We start from the raw sequence: 13,350 nt of genomic DNA on the forward strand, positions 1-13,350 counted from the left end.
GTATCTCCCTACATGAACCTGTCTGGGATTTGAGATCTTCAGGTGAGGCCCTTCTTGTGCTCCCCACACCTTCGCAAGTACATATGACGCGGACACGAGATAGGGCCTTTTCAGTGGCCGCCCCTAGGCTATGGAACTCCCTTCCGAGTGAGGCGCGATTAGCTCCCTCCTTGCCATCTTTCCGGCGACAAGTAAAGACTGTTTTATTTCAACGGGCATTTGGGATAAAGAACGACCAAGATTAAATGTCATAGGATTGGTGTATACAGTATATGATTTTATTATTTTAAATTGTCCGCTATTTTTAACGTATGTTTTATGGTTTTTAATTTTTCTCATAGTTTAATTCTATTTTAATTGTATATTTCTGTATGTTTTAATGGTGTTGTTTTTAGTTGTAAGCCGCTCTGAGTCCTATTGGAAAAAGGGCGGGGTAGAAATAAAGTTTATTATTATTATTATTATTATTATTATTATTATTATTATTATTATTATTATTATACTAAACCTTTCCAGAGGAACACCTACTTGTGTGAAAGGAAAACAGTGGATTGGAAACTACCATTGAGCAAGAAATGTGGACCTTGAAAAGCTATTGCGATGGTAAAAGCAGCTCCTTTAGTACAAAGTTAGGCTCCTGTGTGGATAAGCCCATAAATGCTGAACTGTCAGCCTGGTCAAATTCCGTATATCAAATGGAAGAGTGGGGAGTGAGAAGAGAGGAGTCCAGCATGACGCATGGGGCAAGTTGCTGCCTGCTGCTTGCCGCGCCTCATGCAGGGTTGCCAGTCTGCCCACCTGCCTGCAGTCACCACGTCGTAGAGCCTGGTGTGGATGGGTGGGGCACCAATCGACGGAGTGGGGATACTGGGGGATACTGCTGCCGCGACGTTCATTCTGGGGAGTGTTTGCGTGAGCTCTGGGTGCTCTGTTTTGTCGGGGACTTGGCCAGGGTGCTGCCTTGTCCAGCGTCTTGCCTTTCTACAGTGTCCATCTGGCTGACTGACATAAGTCTTAAAATGGTTAAGGAGAGAAGGAAAGCAAAAGCAAACAGAGACACAGTCAAAACCCTAAATGCAATAATACAGTGACTAGTATGCAGGGACAAAGAACTGCCTTGTCTGGCATCTTGCCTGTCTGCAATGTCCATCTGCCTGCTTTTTGGGGGAGCCCACAAGCAATAGTCTTCTCCCAGTGTGGGTTCTGTCCAGGCACCAGTGCTCGGAGTTAGTCTGCCTCTGAACATGCAGTCTTCATATAACAACAGCTGCTATCAGCAGAGACTCTAACATCAATGCTAGAGTGACAAAAACTGTTTCCTTATGCTTTTGTATTGGAATGTTATATTATTAATATTGAAATGTTATGTTATTAATTTGATATGTTTTAATTGATTGATAGCGTGTTTTATGATGTTTTATTCATAGGGTCGCCATAAGTCAGGATCCACTTGAAGGCAGTCCATTTCCATTTTCATGATGACTTTAAATGTGATAATGTTTAGGTAATCAATTTGAGTTATTGTTGGATTGTTATGTTTTGAAATGATTGTTATGTTTTTGAATTGATTGCTATTGATGTCGTCATTTGCATTTTTGTAAGTCACTTTGAGCATATTTATATGGAAAAGTGGCATATAAATTCAAGCAATAAACAAACAAACAAATAAGAGAGAGAGAGAGCACTATCTGGTCCTTGCCTCAGGCAGCAAAATGTCACACCGATCGCTAATTCTCTCCTGGCAAAAGTGAATAAAAATTCATAACATTAAACCTTCATTGACATTTCCCAACTTTAACCTTGAGACCAAACTGGCAGAGAGGTCGCATGGGTTGAATGACAGGGCGTCAGACAAAGGGAAATCAAAATGATTTTAGCTTTTACTAAAGGTTCTTATCAGACAACAGTTATTGTGAAGATATGCTCATGGGGGGCATGTTGAGACAGTATGAATAATTAACCATAAGTACAAATAAAAATAACATTGGAAAACACATCCAGCCTAGACTGTCCTTATCAACAAAGGTACTTTCAGTTCAGTTTCTGAATTCTGGGTCCAGTGCAGCCCTTTCTACTGATTTCAGCTCTTGTTCCTTTCTCGCAACAATATTCTAACTCAGTGGTTTCCATCCTTTATGACTACGGGACCCCCTTTGTAAGCTCAAAAGGTTTTGTGACCCCCTCCTCCACGCTAATTGTAATTTTAGTCTCTGTTAATTGAAAAAATGGTGCGTGGCAAAATCACATCTCCAAATTATCCCTTTCCATAAAAAGTCCAATCAAATTGGCATTCCCCCCTCCCATGCAACAGTCTGAAGATGTACAGTCCTGTCTCCCAACACCAGTGGGTTCCAGTGTTGGGCTAAGATCCAGGTTCAAATCCCCACCCAGCCATGAAGCCCACTGGGTGGCCTTGGGTCAGACACAGTCTCTCAGCCTGACCTATCTCGCAGGGTTGGTGTAAGGATAAAATGGAAAGGGGGGGGACCATGTGCACCACCGTGAGCAACTTGGAGGAAAGGTGGGATACAAATGCAACAATAATTAAATACAGACATACATTCCAGCTGCTGTATGTGGACCCAGCCTCAGCCAACCTGCTGAGCTTTTAAGAAAGCAGCAGCAGCAGCAAGAAGCCGCAGTGTGGTAGTGGTGGGGATGCTAGATTGTGAAGACAAGAGGGTGAACAGACTGAGGAGGGAGGTTACTGCTTTCACCTCTATACCCGACTATCTTCCCTCTTTATGACTTTTGATTTTCAGTCTTGCCTTTTCCTGAGTCGTCCTACATTCGCTGAGCCTCCTTCTTTGCTCTATCTTATGTTTTCTACTGTGATTTTGTTCTTATGTTCAGTTCTGAAGTGGTAGAAATGGAGTGAACTCCTTCAGATGGTGCGTGGCAAAATCACACCTCCAAATGTCCCTTTCCATTAGAAGCTCCCTGCAGACGGAAACCCAGAATCATGAGCTGCATTAGAAACTCCCTGATGTGCAAATATTCTATTTGAAGGGAGGCATTGCTTTCTTTTTTTAATGCAAGGGTCCAATCAAATTGGTATCCCCCTCCCCACCCTCACACATAGTCTGAAGGTGTACAGTCCTGTCTCCCAACATCAGTAGGTTATAGTGTTGGACCGAGATCCAGGTTCAAATCCCCACCCAGCCATGAAGCTCACTGGGTGACTGTGGACCAGACACAGTCTCTCAGCCTGACCTATCTCTGCAATAATAATTAAATAATTAAATACATTTCTGCTGCAGTGCCAGGACCCCATCCTCAGGCAACCTGCTGTGCTTTTTTTTGTTTTTAAATAGTAATCAAGAAGCACCAATGTGGCGGTGATGGGATGCTAGATTGTGCACTGCAGACAACCGGGTGGACAGATGAAGGGGGAGGGTTAATGCTTTTAGGCCTTGGGATGATCATCAGAACTGATGCACTTGGGGAATGAGAGTGGAGCAGAAGACAGATCAACACACACACACACACAAACACACCTGCCCCTCCTGCAAGCATCTGCAGGCGTGCATGCATTTGGGCATGTGGGAGGGGGGGTGCCCTCAATTGCCGCAGCATCTTGAAGAGAGATTGGGGGGGCACAGTGTAGGTGGAAGAAAAGGGGGATGCTGGCACACACACTTAGTCCTGAGCTTCCTCACTGCTCCTTGGTTCTGTCTCGGCCGAAAGCGAGATCTTGGCGGCCTTGCATATAAGAATAATTTTTAAAATGAGATGGCAGCCAACCAGGAGTCAAGAACGGCAGGAAGGAAGGGGGAATGCAGCCTTTCCTTGTAGCCTTGCTTCTTTTTGTTTCACGAAAAGCAATGTAACAATGTCAGCTTCACAAAACTCCATGGTGTCGTAGAAGGCCTCCATTCAAAACTAAAGAGAGGACAAATTCTATGGAAGGCTTTAAACACACCAGTTGCCAGATCAAAGCGTTTCCATTAGCCACACCTGGAGAGGGAGCGGGTTGATCTGCCAATCAGTTGTGAAATCTCTGGAGAGCTGACTTTAAAAAACAACAACACTCAAGCTTCTCCCACCAGGTTTTACAGTAAAAAGGTGCAGGCTATAACTAGAGTTGTGCGCCCCGTTATTGGAAAAAAGAGGTGGAGATGTGCTGGAACCAACAGAACAGCAAGTGTGTTTCTACCCGAAAGATCAGCCCAAGTCATTTTGGACAGTGTGTCTCCAGCTGACAATAGAAAATTCAGAGAGGAAGCCTATAAGACATTGACACAATGAACTATGTACCTGGAGAAATGCTATGAAGTTGAAACATCACTTTAAAAAAAATGTCAGTGCTCCCACTTCACAATGATATGAAATTGGCAGATTTACGGACTCTTGCTATAGCACTCCACATTGAGATTGAGATTGACAAACTGTATGATGGATGACTACTGTTCTATAACAAATAAGGGAAGAGATTGTCTCCAAGGAGCAGAACATAGATCAGAGATGGGTGGAGGTTTTCACACAAAGGCCAGAAGGTAGTGGCAGCCAAATGAAGAAACTGGTCTCTTTCACACTTTCCATTCTTGTGTCTAATGCCTCCTGTGAGAGAGTTTTCAGTTTAATGACACAGCTGTGGACCAACGACAGAAACAAGCTGAGTGATAGTGCTGTGAAGGCCGAGCTGCAGGTGAAACTGAACGTTAATATGACCTGTGTAGAGTTTCTAGACTTCTTAAAAAAGAACCTGGATCAGCTAAAAACAGCATAAGGGAAAGCAAGAAGGGAGGCATCCCAAACGTACCGCAGACTAAAAGAGGGAAAACCCTCAAAGTGCCTAGCCAGCAGACAGCCAAAAATGAAAACAAAAGTAGTTTTATTGCTGCCCGATGTGTTTTGGGTGACAAAGACCCTTTATCAAGGACAATCTGTTAGAAGTCTCACGCTGCTGTCTCGTTGGTGTAGCAAACTAACTGAAAACAGCAAGAGGCCAGCTCAAATATAAACTTAAAAAGCAGGAAACTGAGGACAAGACAACCCTGCCTTCAGGTAAAAACATCACATTACATTTCAAGTATTTTTGTTGTGAGACGTGCTAGTAGGGGATGGACTGCCCAGCAGGACGGGAGCAAGGAGGACTTGGACTGGGACATTCTAGCCGGGGAAGGACCCAGTGGGGGAAGAGAATATGAAAGGGCCCCGACTCCAGACATTGACGGGTCACCTCCAGCAGTCCCAGACACCCCCCCTGGAGAGTCCACCAGACCAGTCACTCACTCCTCTGCCCAATGAGGTGCCTCTCCCAGCACCCACGCCACCACTGGACAGCTCTCCCCTGCCAAGCGGGAGGATGGGACAGAGACCGAGGCCCCGCCTTCGCCCCAGTCCAGGAGGTGAATGCGGCAGGAGATTCAACAATCCCAGCTCAAGAGGAACCTGCACTTACACACATGCCTCCAGCAATCACTCGGGGTACATACGAGCAGGGTGCCTGCCCAACCCTACTTAAACTGTGCGAAGGGGAAGGGTCAATTGCTGAGTCAACATCTTATTGCTGCCAAGTTGTGCCTAGTTAGTTAGAGGGGGATGCTGAGTTCTGAGTAAGTTGTAGGTAGATTCATGAAGCGCCCTGAACTGAAACTTTCTCTTACTTCAATAAAAGAAAAAACTACAGCTGAGTCTCAGTTCTTCTGGTTCAGCAGGGCAATTTTAATGTGATGGTGTCATGCTGGCCACCTAAGCTGCAGAGTGGGAGGACAAAACAAGCTTAAGAGGATGACAAACAGGACTGTCCCAGGGTTTACTGGTTTTTAAAAAATATATAGTCTTTATATTTTAAAGGTTTTTTTGTATTTTTACAGAATGACAACAAAATGGCATGCAGAAAGAAACCAGCACACTGAGAGAAGGAAACAAAAAAAGGAACAAAAATAATATAAATAAATTAAATAAAAGGGGTGTGCTGTCTGGCGTCTAAAGGTCTGGTTTTCCAAGTTTGGGTTTAAACAGTAAAGGTGAATTAAAGAGATGAATTTGGGTCTGTGAATTTAGACAAATAAAGCAACTTATAAAAATTCAATCGCAGCTTGAAAAAAAATCTTCAGGAATTTCCTCAGCCAGAGTTGGCAACCCTACCAGAGACATTTGTGCGTCTGTGTAGTCCGAATGCACTACCACACCCTTTCTTTGGCTTCCTCTCCAAAGCAGTAAAATGCCACTTGGAGAAGGCAGACCTGCAGCTGGAGCAGGCACAATTAACAGCCACCCGGCCCTGCCTAAGTCAACAAGGTCACAATAACCAATGTTCCTTTCTTATCTGATGAGCTACCAGCAAAGGAAGAGTAGAGAGATGTAATGCAGAACACACACATACAGAGGAATTGGTGTCATAACTCAGGATCCCTTCCCTTGCTGACCCTTCCCACCCTCAGTTAACTTTTCACAGCTGAGGGACACCCATGTGTTGTTCTGCTAAGTGTGAATTGATGGGTGCTGATTAATGGAAAATCAAGGTCAGGCAGGAAACCGGCTGCTTCTCACTCCTACCTGCAGGCATGTGACCACAGAGCACCTGCTTGGCCTGCAGAAGGTCCTCCCAGGTTTGGGCTTTGGCAACCCCAAGGTTGGTTTGTTTAAAAGGTAGATCCTCTGTGGCAAGGACCTTTCTCTGCCATGCCTCCAGACTCTCACTATTTTGTGGGAGGGATTTAACTTCCATACGCTTTGTGCAAGCAAATCAGGGCAAATGCTCAGTAAACAGGATGTCTGGAACACCCCATCCCATTCTTCCCCTAGAGCTGCTGCTGCTGCTGCCTGCCAGACTAGGCAGTCCTGGGCTAAAAAGGCCACTGGTTGGTCTCAGTATAAAACAGATTACAGTAGGGCCCTGCTTTACAGCACTTAGCTTTACAACGTCCCGCTAATGCAGTGGTTGTCAATTGCAGAAAGGCCCCACTCCTACGGCACTTGTTCCGTTTTTTGGCCGTTGGGTGCCATTTTGGTCAATGTTAGTCAATGGGTTCCGCTTTACAGCAGGGGTCCGGAACATAACCCACCGTATGAGTGGGGCCCTACTGTATAATATCCAGGGTGTTCCCAAGCTGGGCTTAGTAATGCAAAGAGGCCATTCAGATATCACAAAAATGTCACTGGCAACGGGGTTTTTTTTTTTAAATACCGTATTTTTCTCCAGAAGGGGTAAATCTAGATTAAAATAGGACATGGGGAGAGGGGAAGAGACAGAATACAGGCTGGTATTTTGATGCACATGATGAAAGCTGCCAAAAAAAACCCCTTACCTGCATGAGCAGCACCCATCCCACAGGAGGCATCCAGAGTTCAACCTGAATGTGATGAGCAGGAGAGGGAGGAAAGTTCCAATTTGTCAAGACATTCATTGGCAAGAGAAGGCAGGTTTTTGCAGGGAAGCTGCCTGTGGCTGTACCTCTGTGTGTGTGCGCGTGTGGACATTGGCATGCTTGCTTGCTTCCTATCTGCTCAGCCTGTACCCTTGCAAGCAAACTTACTGTCTCTAGAGCACTATTGTGCTCTTCCACTTCTCCTGTTCACTGCAGCGTTGCTTGCACAAGAAGGACTCCCCCAGGGATTGTGCCCCACAAGTCTGGTCTTTTTGTTTCCCACTCCCCACCAGTCAGTCAGCATTCTGTGGCTGCAGAGCCCACTCTGTCCCCACTGAGTTGTTCTGGGTTGCCCCCTCTTCGGGGGTTTTCCTTTCCCTATATATATTACTTCTGCAAACCTTGAGGTTTCCCCAAGCCTGCTAACAACCCCCTCTTGTGGGTGGGTATTAACAGGGCTGGCACCAGAGGGTGGCCAGGTGGGGCCCCTCCTGAGGGTGGGCAGGAGGAGCTCCCATTCTGTGATCTGCAGCAGCATCGGGTCCTGCAGTCCAACCCTGCCGCGGTTCACAGAGAGGGAGCTCCCAGGAACCTCCCTCACTACAGACAACCCGGGCTTCAATAAGCCCGCATGCACATCCCACCTACCTTTCCCACCAATATGATCGCAGTGTGTGCTGTGCGCGCATGCCTGGCATCACCCAAGATGGCAGCACGGGCTTCCCTAAGGGGCTGATGCCCCCAACACCATCTTCATTAATGGAGTGCGCACGTCATTCACACGACACAAGAGGCAGGTGGGGCTTGCCGGCAGGCTTATTAGCCCCACACCGCCTGTATGGGGGGACTTGGGGCTATGGCGCTGCAAGCCCAGGGCAGGATGGTGCCCAAGGGCCCACTCATGCCTGTCACTGGCCCTGGGTAATAGGGCCATTAAGTCTCAGAGGCCCTTCCTCAGACAACTACAAGGTATACCAAACCTTTTTTTCTATAATGTAATATAAACTTTCTCCTCTTTATTCATTGTTGTAACACAGCCTTCCCATGTTTGATGCCCTCCAGATGTTTTGGACTACATCATATGGCTGTGGTGGCTAAGGCTGATGGGAATTGTAGTCCAAAACATCTGGAGAGCACCAGGTTGTGAAAGGCTGCAGTAACAAATGCTTCACATTTGGTTAAAAAAAACCCAACACTGTAAGCCGCCTTGGGTTTCATGAAAAAAGAAAGGCGGGGTATAAATGTAATAAATAAATAGATAAGCATCAGGATCCAGAATACTAAGGGTCACCTGAGCCCCTTCTATCCCAGCCTGACCACTGAGATCATCTGGAGGAGCTCCCCATGTTACAGAAGCCACAACTGGCCTCAACCAGAAGTCGGGCATTTCGTGTTGCCAGCCCCATGCTGTGGAACACACTTCCAGGAGAGATTCAGCAGGCATCCTCACATTTGACTTTCAGGCATCTCTTGAAGACTTTGTTGTGCCCACAGGCCTAAGCAGCTGTTTAAAATGTTTTTTGAGTAGCTACTCATTTTAATGATTGTTTCGTATAAATATTTTTATGTCTCTGTACACCACCCTGATGTTTCGCGAGAAGGCTGTATAGAAATACTTCTATAAACAAACAAAGATTCCACAAAGGAAACCACTTCTCATCTTTAGCCATGTTATTCTTTGTATTTTCAAAGTATACCATAAGCATTTTATTTTAACACACTTGGAGGTTAATCCCCCGGATTTGATCCCCGTGCATTATCAAGAGGCTTAAACAAATGCCATCCATGACTACAGATATAGTTAGCAATGCTCCACTGTCATAAATACTTTCTGAGTACCTCTCCATCTGCTGGGGCTTTCTTCTGTGATAATTAAAAGTAATGACAGCTGGTGTTACTTATCACTACCTTGGCTTGAGTCTCGTGGCGGTGTGCTGAAAGTGGGTGGCAGGGAGGCACCCTTTCCTTCTTTGCCATGTTTTTAGTTTTTCTTTCAGAAGTGACTGCAACAATTGGCGCTCCATATCCTTGCCAGACGTTTGGTTTCAATAAATAGTCAGGACTGGTTTACAGGGAGCCAGGCTCAGCTCCAGGCATTCTGTGAGTAGCAACCACTTGGGGTTACAAAAGCATTCCTGATAAGATGCATCCTTGTTGGGGGATACTCAATAAAGCCCACTTCGCTCTGAGTGAATTGTGGCCTGCACACAAAAGGCCATCTGGGCACAAAAAAAAAGGCTCAGAATTTATGATGGGAAAGCTGGATGTCTTAGATCGGGGCCCCTTCCTGTCTGGTTCTTTGCAGCCCTTTGCTGCGGGTAGGCAGGGTCAGCCCAGTCCAAGATGTTCTGTTGCTCGAGGCAAAGGACAAGATGACATCCCTTCTGTTCCATGTGCAGAAGACGATGGGACTGGCTGTTGAATCTGACTTCAACAATGTCAATAGGACACATTTCACCAGCACACCTGAGGGCAGCAGGCTGGCCTGGGGGGTGCATGACCTGTGTAGCACACACCGGTTTGTCTCTCCAATAGCCAGGGACTCAGGAGGAATGTTGGAGGGCTGCCACTGCTGCCCCCCACAGCATCTGCCACCTGAGGTAATTGCCTCATTTTGTCTAATGGTAGGGCTGGCCATGTGTATAGGCCTTTCTTGGGACGGCCATAGCTTGTAACTGCCATTCCTGTACGCTCTTCCACCTGCCTGTGTTTGCCAGGGTCTGCCCATATCTCTTGGTTCCTGTTCCTATTTATTTATTTATTTATTTATTGGATTTCTTATTCGCCCATCTGGCTGGCTAACCAGTCACTCTGGGTGACGTTCCTAGCAAATCACTCTCCCTCAGTATTCATAACTTTTTGGTGGTGCCTGTTAAGATGTTAGGGTGACTTATTGCAAGCATCCTCATTCTTCAGGGATCATTTTCATGAATCCATTGACACAGGATATGTAACGGGGGGGGGAACAACACATGATTCTACATCCATTCACCACTGCTTCTTTCTCTGTTGCCTCCCCTGTATCTGATTTGGATTGTAAGGTCCTTGGGGCAGGGACCAATCCTCTTATAATTGGTAAAACAGCAGGTAAATTGAACTCTTATATAAAAAATAGGGAAAGATCTATGAGTTTAGGTTCTCTGTTTCTCATTTTTCCAATATGAAATTCATTTTTCCATGTTTCTGCAGGAATTCGCGGTTTTTTAAAAAAAATCCTCATGAAAATTCTTCCACATTTTAGTGCAAACTTCTCCTAATAAACATATTTTGGTATGCAGTTTTGATTAATGTACACCTTTTTGCAAGCAATTTCTTCCAAAATGCATTTTTGTATGTTATTTTCACTAAAATATTCATTTTTATGCACACTTTCCCCTGTATATTCCTTTTTTAAAAAACATTGGTTGGTTGCAGAACTGCATAGCAAAATTCAGATGTTTGATTTTCAAAGGATGACTGTGGGCTCAACTACACTGTGGTTTACTGTGTGTTTGGTGCTACTCACATCTCTTTTAAATTTGCATCGTTCACATGACGTTACCGGCAAACAGAAGCTATCACAGTTTTCCCCCTGTAAATCCGTAGTAACCCAATCCACTGGTAATATGAAAAGGGGAGAAAAATATGTGTGGGCTTTCCTTCCCTCCTCCATGTAGGCACTTTGCTACAATGCTTTTATGTGGGTGTGTCAATTGTTCCCTCTCCATGACCACTATTTCCTCCTTTCATTTTGTTTCCTGTGGGCTGATAAGCAACTTCCAGCTGCTCTCCTCTGTTCTGCTGGCCTTTTTTCTGTGGCTGAAAATGGTGCCTTTCTTTTCTTTCCCCCCTAAATTGTGTGCAAAAGCAAAACACTGCTCAAACAAAGATTTGTATTTCAGCTGTATCGTATCAACCATAGGCATGGAAAACACAAATATTCGCACTTCTGGATTTATTTATTTTTAAAGGAACCTACTGCAGCTGGTAGAACAGACTGAGCATGCTCGGTCACCTAGAAACCAGAGGGAGTGGAACTGTATAATTAGAGGCAGGGCCACAAGGAAACAGCGATACTAATCCTTCCCAGAGGAATAATAATAATAATAAACTTTTATTTATTAGTCGCCCATCTGTCCGACTTAACGGACACTCTGGGCGATGTACACAATATAAAATACAATATCCACATATACATAACAGGAATGCCTACTTGTGTGAATGGGTAAAAGCAATTGACAGCTAACATTGAGCAGGAACTGCAGATGGTGCAAATCAATAACAAAGGTAAATGCAGTGTATGTCCTACAAAGAAATGCTCCGATGTAGATGAGCCCTGTGTTTCGGATCTCTTATTGTTTCAGAACATGCAAATTTGATAGATTTAAATGAGAACTGAATCCATTTCTCTCCCATCCTTAATCAAGAATAACATTAATTATGAAACCAATCACTGTTACACCTGTTCAGGTTTTCTTCAATGAGGTTTCCAAGAATTTGCTATCAATTGTGGGGGAATGGTAGGATATGAGTGATATCTAGCTCAGAGCAGACCCTTTGAAATTAATGGACAAGTTGTTGATTCTGCAGGCTTACTCTAATATTGGTTACCACCCTAATGTAATCATGGATATAATCATCCCATTGTTCACAGAATATTTTTTACTCGTGCTCGCCTACACCATATGTGTCCTACTAAGCACAGCAGAGACTTGAAAGAGGAGAGAGAGAAATGGATTCACTTGAACCTCCCTCAGCATTGAAAGAATGTCTCGGGGGGGCACACTGAATAGATCATCTTTCTGGGAATGCACACACCAACCACACACTCCATCTACTACGTATCTCTGGCTGTCTGAAGGGGCTCTATGGGCATACAGACAAGGGCATACAGTGCTCCTCTCTATGTACAAGGGGGGATACGGGCCAAAAAGAACATAAGAAGAGCCTGGCTGTTGGATCAGGCCAATGGGGCCATCTAATCTAGCATCCTGTTCTCACAGTGGCCAACCAGATGCCCCAATGGGAAAAGGCCCCCGAACAGGACCTGAGTGCAGCAGCACCAGACCTCTCTACTTGTGATTCCCAGCAACTGGCAACTGTCAGGTCCCCAGCTGGGGGTGTCCTCATCAGGAGAAGATCAGGAGGCTCTGGTCTTGGACCGCATCCATCTGAGGGTGAGGAGCCAGAGTCCTCTGATGAAGCCAAGGAAGGACCTTTGGCAGCCAACATCGAGGCTGACCGGGTCCCAAGCCCAAAGGAGAGGCATTAATTCTAGCTGGAGACCTGGCCCCTCCAGAGGAGTGCCCGACTGCAGGCCCAGACTCCTTGGCTGCCAGTGATTCATAGGAGCCGGCTGAGGTTTGGGGTGTGGTCCCAGCAGCTCCAGCATAAAAAAACCTTCAGGGCTTGGCTGGGAGAGCTGCTGGAGCAACGTCTATATGCCAGCTCACTAGAGCAAAATCCCTTGCCAAGATCAGATCCATGTGGTGTGTGCAAGTTGATTGGCACCTCTGACCTCTGATGGAGGAACAAGGCAAGGTCAGTTAGAGTTTGTGTTTGGATCCTGTGTGCTCTTCTTGGGCTGGCGCTGAGAGGAGAGGATTAAGAGATTGCCTTTAGCTCTCTGTGTGAGAGGTCTGCTGCTGGCTGCAGCCTTGAAAAGAATGCTTGTCATGCCCAATGTCGGATGTCGAGAATTCACTGCATCTCTAAGCCTGCCTGTTGCAGCTCAGCCGTCCAAAAAGACTTGTCAAGCCAGAAGGAGGAGCTGACTATCCAGTTATCTGCCAGCTTATTCAGATACAGGAGACTTAGGTGGCCATGATGGTTAATGGAGGGAGGAGAGAATCCAAAAGCAGTTGGCTTTATGAGGGCCGGCTAAAGCAGGGGATGGGAAACCAGCAGCCCTCCAGATACTGCTGGACTCCAACTCCTATCAGTCCTAGCCAGGAGGAGCAATGGCCAGGGATGATGATGAGAGTTGGGAGTCCATCAGCATCTGGAGAGCCAGAAGTTCCCCATCCATCAACACAAGTGATGCAAAATAATGTGG

The sequence above is a fragment of the Rhineura floridana genome, chromosome 14 (genome assembly GCF_030035675.1).
Source record: "Rhineura floridana isolate rRhiFlo1 chromosome 14, rRhiFlo1.hap2, whole genome shotgun sequence".
NCBI lineage: Eukaryota > Metazoa > Chordata > Lepidosauria > Squamata > Rhineuridae > Rhineura > Rhineura floridana.